Below are 15,119 nucleotides of genomic sequence, written 5' to 3' on the forward strand. Positions count from 1 at the left end.
GAGGGTGGTAATAAAGATGACTCTAGAGGAAAATAAATATTTCATAATTCATGGGCCAACTGTTAGGAGTGTCAAACCAATGTAGAAGAAACATGCAGTTACTTACCACTACTTCTTATGCAGTTAGAACATGTAAGTTATGTCTAGAAATCCGAGATAATGTGAATACATCAGTTAGTTTTCTCAGCTTCACACAAATGTAGGTAAGCCTACATTCCAAGGAGGGAATCTTAAAAGAATAGGGAATCTACCGAATTGGCCTGTGGGACATTTCCTTGATTGTTTGCTAAGTGATGAAGAAGGTCTCTGTCTAGTATTCGAGATGGCATTCCTAGGCAGGCAGGCCAAGGCTGTGACATAAAGGTAGCCCAACAGGTCAGAGGAGCAAGGCAGTAAGCATCCTGTGGCTTCTGCTTCAAGCTCCTGTCTGGAGCCCCTGCCTCGGTTTCCCTTGATGGTGCACTGTAATTACAAACCAAACAAACCCTTCCACTCCCAAGTCGTTTTTGGTTAGCATTTTATTGCAGCAAAACAAAACAACTAATGTGGATTTGAATCAGAAACATTTAACATGTGAGGCGATTTGAAACATGAGTTTTCTGTCTATTTACTTAAATGAAATATTCTTGATATGATGGAGCCTCAATTCGTAGCCCACAGGAAAGTTCTGATTTTTCTTCCGCGGAGTAGCCAGTTTCCTTATAGGCTGGCTAAACAAAGATGCTTCAGTTAGCTCCAGAGAGCTTTGCTTTGTCTTCAGCAAGCGGAGAATTTTTTTTTAAACATTTTTGTTTTAGCTTCCCGAATACTCCAAATCCTTTATTTTGCAGATTTACAAAACATTTTGCAACACTTTGTTTTCTTAGAGAACCAAAGCGCCCTCTACTGTTTGTTTTCGGTCATTACATCCAAATATCTGGTAACGCTTTCGAAATAAAAGCGATAAATAGAACTAGAACGTATTTGAAGAAGCATTTCTGCCCTACTTCAGTCATCAGAATGTGCTTTCGAACCCACCAGTCAGTATTTATATACTTAAAATAAGCCATGGAGTTTCACAAATGGGAAATCTTGTGATTCCAATTCAAATTAGGTCTAATAAGTTAGTAGCTTAAATGCTTCAAGGGTCAAAGAACATGCGTTGTCTCATCTGTCTTTATACAATCTTATACCATTTTTTTCTTTTTTGGGAAGGTGAGTATTTAAACCTTTCAAAAATGAGTCAGTAAGCAGTATGCACACTGACATTTTGGGGTGCTTTGTACTTTAAAAGAAACAGTTCCCTTCTAATTTGCCTGAAGTTCTCATGGAAATGCATATAGGGACTAGAATAAAAACTAAAAGAAACATTCGAACTACTGATTTACTTTGGTAGCAAACAGAGTCCTTTGAAGAATCCCCAGCGGAGATGAGGGCCATTAAGGTGACTAGGGCTGGTTATACTACTCAGTAATTCACAGAAGAATTCCTTTTAAAGAGCCAGGCGTCTGTACCCACTAACGGCCGTGCAGAACTGGTATATATAACAACCCCAAAACAAAACGAAATGGCCACAGGAAAAGATCCATTTTAATTCTATCCAAATTTACTTTCGGTCAATATTCCTGTGACACTGTCTTCTCAGGCCAGCACCCCATCTCCATCTCCGCAGGGCTGTTGCTGGGAGCCAGACGGTTGAGGTAATGTGGGAGGGAAGTTAGGAGAGGAAGTGCTCACAGCTTCACTTCCGTTATGAGTCTCGTGCATATTCTCTCAGATGTGCGCACTGCAGAGCATCTGTACTTTTGGATTGTCTATGGGCTTTTTCAGTGCGACAGCTAACTGCATCTTTAATAGTCACAGGCAAAAGAAACGATAAAATTTCCAAAAATTACAATGTTAACTTTGGAGGCGGCTTCAGTGAGTTTTATTGGATTATTTCTTAGGCATTTTTTTTTTTAGTGTAATGATGTCCAAGAAGCGGCCTAAGGATAGTCCTAAAACTTTGTTCAATACATTTTAGTTGATTTAATGAAAACAATGCAAGCGTGCCTTTGCCTGTTTTACTGTTTGTAGAAATAGCAGCTCTCCTACAGTCTTTACTTGACTCAAGTAACAAATTAACCTGAGGTCAAGATGAGGGGAGAGACGACTGAGACGAATGCTTTTACTAAAATCACAATAAATTTTGTCAAATTTGGGGGGGAAAGGAGAAATAAAAGCAATAAACTTATTTTTGATACACGTGGACGTTCCTGATAAAGGAAAGTTCTAACTCAAATTCTTCACGGAATTCACACCTCTTACCATTTGATCACTAAATAAAACCCAACTATTTGCCTTAGTGATGCTCAATCACGTATTTTATTTTCAAAATGTACATTACAGTGTATGCACTTTCAACTTTTAGCATACATTTCAATTCACCTTATGTGACCTATTTTCTTCCCATGCTCCTTAATTTACTTTAAAAATAAAAAAAAAAAAACAAGTATTTCCAACTTAAATTTCTGAAGACAAATTGTGAAAGGCCAATTAAGATTTTCTCAGTAAAATTCATTAAATGTATTGAAATTTTTTTCTTTACAATGTCATTTGGTTCAAAGAACTACAGAAAGTTGAGGAATGCCAAGAATGGGAGCAATAGTCTTCCAGGGAAGAGCATGCCAGCACACTGTCTCTCCACTTCCAACTGGTCATCCCTGAAAACACGTACACGCAACATTATCCAGACTGAGCAGGCTGTACTGAAATGTTTAGGAACATACATATATGCATATACATATAGAGATATTATGTATATAACAATGGGGAAAAGGCCATTAATTTTTAAGATTTATTATAATATTTATATGAGTACACTGTAGCTGTCGTCAGACACACCAGACAAGGGCATCGGATCCCATTACAGATGGTTGTGAGCCACCACCCATGTAGTTGCTGGGAATTGAACTCAGGACTTCTAGAAGGGCAGTCAGTGATCTTAACCACTGAGCCATCCATCTCTCCAGCCCAAGGCCATGAATTTTAAAGAAGGCAGCAAGGGTGAGTGTATAGCAGAGTTTAGAGAGAAGAAGGGAAATAATGTAGTTATATTACAATCTCCAAAAAATAAAATAAAATTAATTTCAAAAGGATGTCATGCGATTGACATTCTGAATAACTTGGAATAGTCTTACAAGGTTACACATTGCTTTATTGTAAAGTTGTTTATTATTATTACTATTATTAGTATTACCAATAATATAATCTCCCTTTCTAAAGGATCCCAAGTTATCTCAGATTTCTTTACTCCGCACTGTATTAGCATCATCTTGTGGGAAGTGAATAAATATTTCCTGGTCTTTAAATTTCTGCCAGCCAACACTTAAAGGTCCAGGATCAGAAGGAGAAAACAGTCTTGCAGAAGACTCATAAATCTAATTAATTCAGGGGCATTTTCTCCTTCTCACTCCTTCCCATAGAACTCGTATCATTGCCAGGCCTTTAAAATGTTTTTTTTTTTCTCCCTAGCTGTTAGGAGCATTTTAGTTCTTGCACAAAGAGACAAATCTTGGCGACTGGCCTTTCTGGCGTCTCCTAATATTTCATAGACCTAGACTGAACTTTCAGTCTGTTCCTGAAACTTCAGGGGTTGACAATAGGAATGGCATCTGTCTATTTGTCTTTTGCACCCTTTGCTTTTAGTCCCTTTCTTTCACAATCCACTTGAAAAGTACAGTCAGAGGCAGCTTAGGGATGGGGAGAAGAAAACCTATATCCCCCTGCTCAGCTGAGTCTGTTTTCACCGTATCCAGGAAAGGTTAAAGCAAACACATTAGAACCGGTAGTGACAAAGTGCACCTGACCGGCCTGCTGTGAGAGAGCCTCGATCTTATAATTCCTTGCACCAGTTACACTTGCAGAAGCAGCCATGAAGGTTCACAGGAGAGGGAATGGCTTAGCAATGCACAGCAGAGGCAGGAAGTGCCTCCCGGAGATCAGGGAGTTCACACTAACAAAACTGCACAACTCAAAATTCACCTTGGTGCTCTAGGCCTTTACTTTAAACAGTGCTCAAGCCTGGGGGGAAATGTTGTTAGGTCCTCTCTCCTGCCCCAGTGATTCTCCTCTAGGGGAGAGGCATTGCTGCCTAGCTGCTGGGTAACTGCTCTGGGCTTTTGTTCCAAAGTTCAATGCACCTGGACCAGAGTTTAGCCCCACGTAAAGGTCTCAGGGCCACAGGTCTTGCATGGCTGTGAATCTGAGTAACAGTAACTTCCCTACAGGCAGGATACTCAGAGACCAGGTCATTGCTGCTGATCTAAACTATAGTCCTCACTCAAATCCCACTGGTAATAAAAATGTCAGGAGGGTAGCTGGAAGACCACAGAAGGATACACTCTAACAGTTCTTCTGACACATTTTCTTGTCTTGTGTAGTTTTTATTGTGACACAACCTAGTCACCTAGAAGAGTGAGTATCAATTGAAGAGCTGCCTAGATCAGATTGGCCTACGCCCCTGAGAGATGGACGTTTGCTAAAGTAAGGCCTGCCCACTGTGGATGGCACTGTCCTAGACAGAGCTGCATATGAAAGTAGGGCACGAGCCAGAAAACCAGTTAGTAAGCGAAACCCCTCTACGGTTTCCTCTTTCAGTTCCTGCCCGGGGTTCTGCCCTGGCTTCCCTTGGGAACAGAATGTGCCCTAAGTCTATGTTGAAATACACCCTGCCCTTCCAAAGCTGTTTTTAGTCACTATTTATCACAGCCACAAAAAGCAATCTAGAATAGTATGTCAGTTCTGTTTTCAACTTGGAAGGTAATTCTCAGCACATCCACAGCCTAGATCATCTTGAATTTTCCAGCGAGCCACGCTGAGCGTTTTCTCTAAGATGGGTAACTTATCCTGCTGTGAGGTCTCTGACATCTTGTGTTCTAGCAAAACTTTTCTATTAGTTACGTTGACTGTTACTAAGACAAAATATTGACAAAAGTAATACAAGGCTGCAGGGCTGTGTTTTAGTTCAAAGTTTGAGGGTAGGACCCACTGTGGTTTGGAAGGCACAGGGGCAGGAGCCTGAGGCAGCTGCTAACTTTGTGCCCAACCAGGAAGCAGAGAGAGGCGAAGCCGCTCCTTCCTTTTTATCCAGTCTAGGACGTCAGCAGCTGGAGGTGCTTCCTAGAGTTGGAAGCTTTTCCAATCTCAATTAGCCCAACGTAGAAAGTCCCTCATGGCCATGCCCAGAGGTTTGTTTTTGTGGTGACTCTAAATTCCATCAAGTTCCCAAACTAACCACGACAACATTCAGGTTTGGAATAGATGACGTACACACTCAGGAGTGGAAATGCAGAGCCAACTGAATATTAGGAGAGCTGTCATCATGAGTATTTTAAAATCCTACTTTTTCATGGCCTTTCAAGATCATTTTGCCACTAAACAGGAAACAAGCAAATGACAACGGAAGTTCCGTAATATATCGAGGGTCCACATAAGCTCGAGGAAAGCGTTGAAAACTTGTTTTTATGAGCAGGTAGATTTAAACATGATACAATAAAGACATGATCACGTCATAACATACCTCACTAATATGGACCGTTTTCGTGTATTGGTTTAAAATAAATTTTAGTCATTGTGGCTGGCTTCTGGGATATAAAGACAATGCCAATGTTAGGAGTTATAGGCCAGACAATTTTTTATAAGCTGTTTTGAGTTGTGGAATCTTATTTCTAGATATCCGCATTTCTTTCACTAGGAATCAAAGTCTAGTTGCTAGGCTTGCTCATTACGATTCTGGTCTTTGCTTTTGTCCCTTTAAGGAGAGAAGAGGAGACTGCACACGTAAGTACACCAACAGAACGTCTTTACAAGACGGTAAGAACGATTTCGCACGGACTGACCGTGTGTTTCCAAAATGGCGGCAGCGATGGGTGTGGATGTCCCCAGAGGCACCAACAGCGGTGCAGCCAAGAAGAGCTTTGAAGTTAAAAGTAGAATGCAGTGGCCCTCTGCGCCTGGGATATTGTGGTTGATAACTGTGCCATCTGCAGGAACCACTTTATGGATCTTTGTATCGAATGTCAGGCCAACCAGGTGTCAGCCACTTCCGAAGAGTGTACGCTTGCTTGGGGAGTCTGTAACCTTGCTTTTCATATCCACTGCACCTCTCCGTGGCCCAAAACGAGACAGGTTGTGTCCGTTGGACTACAGAGAGTGGGACTTCCAAAAGGGCTCAAGGGTCACAGCATGAATGTGGAGGTCAGAGGACAATTTTGACGAGTCAGTGCACACTGCCTCACCTTGTTGAAGCCGGTCGGTCTCTTTGTTTTTCATATTCAGAGATAGATAGGTAGGTAGGTAGGTAGGTAGGTAGGTAGGTAGGTAGGTAGGTAGGTAGGTAGTAGGTAGGTAGGAAGGAAGGAAGGAGGTAGAAAGAAAAAAGAAAGAAAAGAGAAGAAAGAAAAAAGAAAGAGGATGGATAGAGCAAATATATAAAAACGAAAAAATGACTTCGCACAAGCCACTATGATAAACCTTTCTCCCAAGAATAAGGATATAGAGATAAATGTTGTCTAGAAATCATTTCTTACTTTCTTCCATTTCCCTTTGTCTTGTGATCTACTATTCATTGGAAAAGCAACTAGGGATATGCTTTTCAATTGTAATCCCTCCTTTGTTTAACTGATTTTATTTCTGGAATACATAGAATATTAATGTTTTCAAAACAAACTATATGATGTAGTATAGTCAGAGTCCCTTCATCCTGTATTCTTTTTGTCCAATTTCCCCATTCCTCACAAATAGCTAACTGTGGATTGTCCTCTGATTCATGTTTCTTGTGTTTCTTTTAGGTATGTTAAGCCATTGTGTTTAGAATTTTTACTTTATATGCTACAATTAATATACCATGAATGCCTTCCCCAATTTTTCAACTTATACATCTTGTAAATCATTCCATATCCTTACACAGAGTTCTTTAGTATTCTGCTCAAGAGCTGCATAGTATTCCATTTGCTTGACAATCACAAATATTATCTTATGAATAATTTTGTACAAAGGTATTTTCCTATCATGATACTGGAAAATGTGTTCAAGTTCAGAGATTTGTGTGTTGAGATGTGGAACTCTATCCTTTAGGTACCACATGGCCATTGCCACCTTGAAACCAGAGCAGTAGTAGGATTACCCGTATAAGACCCTTACAAGATTGACCCTACTAACTTTCCCTTGTAGGAAAGTAAAAGACTCATGAGGCAAGTGGTTCACCATAGACTTAGGCAAAATTATTTCTTTGGTCTATGGTTGGTTCCCTATCTGGGATTCATGACATTTGCTGGATGTTGCTATCTTCCCAAGTGAGGTCGTACAGTGGGATGTATTGGGTTAGAGACTGACAATTTCCTCTCCGTAGATACCTTTCCCATGTCTCCTGGCCACGGAGCTGTTTCTCTACCTCACTTAAAGGCTTTTGGATTTTTTTCTTTCCAGCTTGCTGGGTGGAAAGAAGACTTTCCTTGTGGTTTTCATCATTTACTTTGGGGTGACTAAAATTGCTAATCTTTCCATATGATTATGAAACATATTTTTTAGTTGTTTGTTCAAGCTGTTGGTTCAAGTCTGTCCATATCCCCATAAGATTTCTTTAGGTCCTTTTATGTAATTGTAGATCTTGATAAAGAGTAATGGTTTCTTGGTGCTATATACTGTAGGAGCCTTTGCTCAGCTTGCTTATTCTGGGTGTGATGGAAGGAATGGATCCACTTCAGTGCTCCCACACTGCATTAAACAGGCCATTTTTTGTTCTTGGGACTCAAGATTACACTTTTACTATTCTAGTGAATTATTCTGTGTGATTCAATTGATTGGCCTTTGTAGGGTCTTAGGACTTTCTTACCTATGCTTGTCTTTACCTGTTGAGTTTCTGGTTTTTAATAAAACTATGTTTAGCCAACACAAAGGTGGATGTATTTTAGTATATTATTATTATTATTATTATTATTATTATTATTCACCTGAATTGTGGGACTTGTTTTTATTTAAATGAGCTCGATAACTATTGAATTCCCCATTATTTAATCTCTATACAAGCGGTGGACTGTGGAGTCACTGAGCATGCCTCCACTTTAACACAGCCTTGAAGAGACATTGATTACTATTGACACTCCCTGTTGCACTTTTATCTCCCATGGATGCACACCTCTCCCTATCCTGGATACCAGGGAAGGAGAAAATACAACATTGCCATAAAATTAGCAGCTGAAACAACTTGACTTTGCCATCACTTTCTGGGCTATCCTATCTCCCAGAAGTATCATTAACTTAAGACAATTGTAGTCAAGGGGATATGGGAAGATTTAAGGGAGGGAAAACCATACCCAGAACATGATGTATGAAAAAATATCTATTTTCAGTTTAAAATAATAAAAGAAAAAAATAAAATACATGAGTAAAAAAAATTGAAAGCAAAACAATAAAAGCAAAATATAAGGTAAAAGGAAGTAATGAATACAAGTAATGATGCAAATTATGAATGGAGACAAAAAGCTAATGGTCCCTCCAGCTCTGATTTTGCTATGAACCTTTTACTGTGGGTGGTGGCTAAGCCCATACAATACATACAATAGTGAAAAGTGTGAAATATAATGTGAAATCTCACATCTTCCATCTTAAATGCCAGTTCTGTGTAAGATCATGAAGAGATATAGACTGGTTAATTTGGGTGTGTGATGTACTTGCAAGACTTTTTTTTAGGATTTATTTATTTATTCTATGTAAGTCTGGTGCTGTCTTAAGACTGTGCTGTAAGACACTGTAGCTGTCTTCAGACATCAGAAGAGGGGATCAGATCTCATTACAGATGGTTGTGAGCCACCGTGGTTGCTAGGATTTGTACTCAGGACCTCTGGAAGAGCAGTTGGTGTTCTTAACCACTGAGCTATCTCTCCAGCCCACTTTTTTTTAAAAAAAAAAAAAAAATAATATATTTAAAAGAAAACAACTGTGGTCTGTTTCTGCCTTGTGGGTGGCTATAGACGAAGGGCTCCTACCTCTTACAGAAGGCTAAAGGGAAAGGGACCAATCCCAGTGACATTGTGGTAATTTACCTCAGTTTAAATTAGGATAAGAACATCTTTGGGTAACTTCAGTTCTTTCAAATCATTGAGTCCAAACTAGTATTTGGTTGGGTTAGGGATGTAGCTTGCTTCCCTTGTGAGGCCTCACGTTTGATTACCAGCTTCATGACTACACAGGCGAACATTTGTTTAGCGTGACAGATATGCCTTTCTTTTCATAGCAGATATTAACATTTTAAAACTTACTTTCCAATAAGGTTTCATAAAAACCAGAGCTATTTTCCTCATTGATTCTGACTAGATTCATAATCTTGATCAAAAGCATAAAGAATAGTTAATCAATAGAATTGTGGACTCATTGGCACAGTTCATTTTTTTAAAACAAAGTTCAAATATGGTATGCCAACCTAGATTTTAAATTTCGTGACTGAGAAGACAATGATCTGTCTCTTGAAGATTTAACCCCAGTCAATAGACACTGCCTTGAGACCTGCAAAATTTCTATTGCAGAGTTTTAAACATTCAATAGCTATTAGAATGTCTTCTTTTATGGTTTGAAGGAGGTGAAGGGGCTTGCAACCTCCATAAGAATGACAATGCTAACCAACCAGAGGTTCCAGGGACTAAACTACTACCCAAAGAATACACATGGACAGACCCATGGCTCCAGCTGCATATGTAGCAGAGGATGGCCTTGTTGGGCACCAATGGGAGAAACCCTTGGTCCTGCCAAGGCTGGATCCCCTCCCCACCACTGTAGGGGAATGTTGGGGGGAGAGTGAGGGGGAACCCTCATAGAAGCAGGGGGAGGGGAAATGGAATAGGGGGTTTATGGACTAGAAACCGGGAGAGAGGATCACATTTGAAATGTAAATAAAAATACCATATTAAAAAACTGTCTTCTTTTGGGGATTATTACTTCAAGTATTTGTTAAAGTCTATGTTGTGGTAAGAATCTTACATGTGACTTAATTTCCTCTGTAAATGTCCTAAACTCCTACTTGTCCTCATATTTTTAATTCCAGGATGCAGTCTACTCCTCTATCCTTACAGGCTCCTGTGTATTTTTACAACTCTAATACGGGGAAGGTTTCTCTTCCTTTCCAGATAATAATATTCCACATTTGACCTTTTAAAATTATTTAACTTGTACGTAAGTCAACTGTTGTCATAGAGAAACTTGTACAATGTTCTCTACACCCCCAAACACTGAGAATAATACTTATAGGAACAATATTCCTACTGTTTCCAAATTAGGATCCGTTGGACATGAATGGTGGCATATTCACACAATGATGTATTTCTGGGTAATCATATTCAAACAGAAGTAGATTTCCACCTTCAGTAAGTTTCTAGTTTGGGGAAGGAAACTTCTGGGGTTATTGCTAAATATTTGCTACAGTGAATCATATCAAATTCTTTATGAATACTAACTTGGCTCTGGCCAAAGGCAAGAATTGAGGTCCCTGTCCCTAAAACTATCTGATCAGTACCTGTATCCTTATCAGAATCTGATTAGATTGTGGAGTGGGTACATGTGTATGCATATGCATGTATGTTCATTTAAGAGGACGACATTGACTGTCAGTCATCAGATTCCATTTTGTTTCAGATAGGGTCTCTTACTGACTGCTGTAATCAGGCCATCCCACATGATCTGCTGGTGAGCCTTGCCTCTGCCCCCTTCTCTTAACACAGGAACACAGGGATTATAGATACTGACTACTGCATCTGGTTTTACCTAGGTTCTGGGAATTTGAACTCAGGTCTTCATGCTTGTGAAGCAAATGCTTCACCAGTATAAGCCATCTCTCTAGCCCCATGATTTAAAATTTGAAGGTCAAGTCAGTTGAAGCAAACCTGACTCTACTATGACATTAACAGTCATTACTCTAACCACTAGTCAGAGGACATGTCACATTCCAGAAGCCTTGATGGGGTCAAGAGCAGTTACCTGCAGCCCTTATTATGTATATAATTATATATATAAACATCAATGTGGCAGATGCCATGACTCAGTCAAACATAAAATCGTGGAATGGGTTGGGATGATACATCCCAGCATAAATTCAGACTGTGATGCAACTGCAACTAAACATACCTTCCAGAGGCGGCATCTGGTCTCTCTATGCATATACATGAGTGTCTTGCAACTGCATTAAACCTATCTTAAAACTAAATGAGGTTTTAAAGAAATCCTATTAGTTCAAGAATGTCAATGTATTTCGATCTTATTTACCACGCCCAAGCCTACAACTCTCCCCAGGTCCATCCAACCACCCTACTTCCTTATCCACTGTGCTCCCCCCACATCTAACAATATCGGCCTACACTGAAGTGTGATTGACTTACTAGGGACTACATGCACTCTTAGTGAGAATTTACCGTGCTCCATGTCTGAGGTTAAAATTTCACGGTCAACTCCCCACTCTATGCTGGGATTTGGTGACTTGAATTTACAGTTCCCATTCATGCTGTCATAACCACAAGTTTGCATGATCAGAAGATGACCTGCTGTGTCTGGGAGTTTCCTTGTCATCCACTGAAGGTACTTTTAAAGGTGCATCTATGCCTACTGTTGAAAGCTGTTGAGTGCTGTTTAGGAAACAACAGCTTTTAAAGAACTGAAGGACACTGCCAAGTCCTGAGTGTTGTCAGACTCTCAAGTGCTAGGCATGATCAAACTACATAATACCTGGGTTTACCTTATAAACCTTAGGTTGCCTTCCTGTATCATGGAAACCAGCACATAAGGGAGTTTGTGTTTTTAAAAACAAAATCTGTCCTTTCCTCTCCCTGCCCCTTAGCCTGAGGTCACTATTAAAAATTAACACAAAAAAATAACAACCCCTACAGCTGACATTTTAGTAACAAAGCCTTTGAAAAAGTCAACAAGATGTTTGTAATCACCCTAAAGGCACATATTCTACTCAGTTAATTTTTAATCTTTAGTTTAATTATTTTTAGATGTCTTTTTCAGACCTATAGTGACCCAGGAGTACACTACAGATAGTTAATAGTTCCAGTTTTTCTGGAATCAGATTATCTGTAAGGCTGTGCATCTTGATACCACTTTGATGTGGGCTGAAATAATGTATTGTTGGATGGCACTGTCCAAAGCATTTTGAGTGGCATTTCTCAGCTACTCTAACATCACAATACATGGAGCTATACTGTCTCCAGGGGAGTATTCTGTGAAGCATGTTAACAGCAAGAATTTGATCTATAAAGGGGTCAAGATTTTTTTTTCTTTTGGTTAAGTATAGGATTAAAAAAATTAAGAGTTTGAAACTAAAGAAATTTTTCCTTAATGAATGAAAATTTTAAAAGTAAAAGCATTCTCCTCCCCCCAAAAAAATTTTAAAAATATCAACAATAATTACCCTAAAATGTAAAAACGATAACACTAAATGTACAATCTATTTATATCCCCATCTTTAAGGAAATCTCACTTCAAAAACTTAACATGGTGGTGGAAGGCTGATATTTAATTTTTTATTACATATATTTACTGTGTGTGTGTGTGTGTGTGTTCTACTGTGTATGCACACATCGGCACCATATGGCTGTCAGAGGACAACTTATGGGAGGTGGTTCCCGCCTTTCAATATGTAGATCTTAGGGACTAAACATCAGGCTTGGTGTCAGAAGCCTTAACCCACCGAGGCACATCAAAGGCCAAAGGCCATATATGTTAGGTGGCTATGGAAACCTCTTGAGGCATCCCAGATGACAGCTAGCAGTTGTCTTTAATACCTCCCAGAGTTGACGGTCTCCTTATGACCACGTGAATCAGTCTGCCCTATGTTCACCTTTTTCTGTGGTATCAAAACATGCCAACTTTTCTTCTTCTTCTTCTTCTTTTTTTTTTTTTTTTTGGTGCTTATATAGAGGTAACTTATTTTATAACATTTCAATGACTAGTACTGTAATTTAATAACCTGCTTTCTGTAGTTTCAAAATGAAGAGTTTAAGTATATTCAAACTGGAAAGTCTAAGTCAAATTAGTTTTATAGAAAGAGATCATTAGACATAACATTAACGTATTAAGACAATGAAGCAATTCATAGATGAGTAAAATAGGCAAAGCACTTATTTTTATTAAGTTTTAAACAGACTTACAATAAATTGATAAAAGCTTTTATTTTTCCAATAGAACATCGACCTTTACTCATATCCTTTTAAAGTGTATACAGCATTGTTAAATTATTCAAATATAATGTGAACATAAAGCTATAAATTTAAACAAAGTTTTAAAGTAATTAAGTTTACTTGAATAATTAAGATATTTACATTTATATAACAGACAGTAAATAGCATGCAACTTTTATATAGCTGGTTAACAGTATCTCTTCAACGAAGACATGTGACACACATATAAAATACATCAAGGGAACACTGACCACTCACGCATGTGTTCTTATATGAGTCGGCCATGTCACAGTCACTCGTCTTACAGATGAGGAAGGGAATACTTTGTCTAGAAGTGTTTCATAGACAGTGAAATCAGCATTCTGAAATACTAAAATTCATTAAAATTCATTTGGCTGAACTGAAAAAGGCAAAATTATCACGGAATAAAGCTGGATATTTCACATAAATACACAGAATACACAGCAAGCATTTTCCCTACCACATTTCTATACCTCAGAAGTGGCTCGCAGTTAATAAATATTTGTTAATAATAATATATGTAATTTCCTATTTTTCACTAAGCTTTGAAAAGCTACAAACCAGTACCAGCTTTGATCTGGATTATCCTGATGTCTTTCTTGTTAATTTATCTCAGTAAGAAGCAGTGAGGGTGAGAGCACATGCAGTGTCAGACTATACCTACTTCCAGCAGAGCCGTCCTTGCCCAGAGCAATCTGCATCCCTGGCAGAAAGTGCAAGTTCAATCAACAGTAACTGTTTCTTTCAGAAGAATATAGTACATTGTCTTGAAGAAGGTTTCTTTAGCCTGAGGCAAATCTAGAAAGGTTAATCCAAGCTGAGCTGTTCAGCTAGTACTTCAACAGTGTCCGTAACTGAGATGAACCAGTTTGTCCAGATACTTTCTTGAACTCACATGCTGAAATCCCTGTTTTTATATATATATATATTTTTTAACCAGACCTACATGAAGCAATACTTTTTATTTGCACTTGGGGATCTGAAGAAATAAAATGCTTCTCTAATATACTTCAGGCAATAGAATGTCTTTTGTTTAAATGACTAAGGCATGCTAGTATGCTAAGGTTATATATTTGAGTAAATATGTACAGATAAAATTTAATATACACATTAAGTATTTTAACATTCTAAGAGCTTGCTGTATAAGGGCATACTTTATGGTCAGTATCTCTGAAAAGATATTGATTAGAACAATATCTAATTGTTGGGGTTGGGGATATAGCTTAGTGGCAGATGCTTGTTAGAATTGCCAATGCAAAACACTCACATTTTGGACAATCCCAAATTCTAAATGAGGTGTTCAATAAATATTTAATATGGATGGTTTACTGGAAAAAGAAACAGGTTAAACCTGGAAGTTAGTTCTATAGATTTTGCTTAAAATTCTCTTCCTGTATTATCTCCCAACTGCACCCTACAACCCCACCTTTTCTGGAAATGTCTAATTATACAGTCTTTAAATAGCAGGTTTTTGTCATATTGTTTAGCCTACCATTCTTCCTACATAAGGATCTAAACTGTCTCTGATCTCTGGTAAAGTAGCAAGTCTCAGACACCATCAAAATACAAGCTTAGTGTATAAAATGCTAGCAAAGTTAATGGAAAAACTGGTGAGCTAATGTGCTGGCATTTAGTGTTGTATTGGTTTCATACAGCAGGCTACCACAGCAATCTATGAAATACATAGTCTCATACAAACTTTTTATAAGACAGGTTTCTTGATGTAGCCCAGGCTAGCCCAGAATCTCACATGGTAGCCCAATCTGGTTTAAACTATTCAACAGTCTCAGCCTCCTGAGTAGTGGGATAATAGGCACACACCACCATACATGGTCTTCTTAAACAGTTAAAAATAACCCATCTCCCAAAGTGTCTTGCACTTAGCACAGATTAGTTCACCCTTTTACCTTTCAG

General features: G+C 38.6%; 1 protein-coding gene and 1 pseudogene across 1 annotated transcript in view; both read left to right on the top strand.

Annotated features, from left to right (window-relative positions):
• The window catches only part of B3gat2 (beta-1,3-glucuronyltransferase 2), a 389,891-nt gene that overhangs the window by 170,487 nt on the left and 204,285 nt on the right, over positions 1–15,119 (top strand). The window lies entirely within an intron of this gene.
• Positions 5,793–6,208, top strand: LOC116897735 (annotated as a pseudogene).

This window comes from Rattus rattus, chromosome 4 (assembly GCF_011064425.1).
Source record: "Rattus rattus isolate New Zealand chromosome 4, Rrattus_CSIRO_v1, whole genome shotgun sequence".
Taxonomy (NCBI): domain Eukaryota; kingdom Metazoa; phylum Chordata; class Mammalia; order Rodentia; family Muridae; genus Rattus; species Rattus rattus.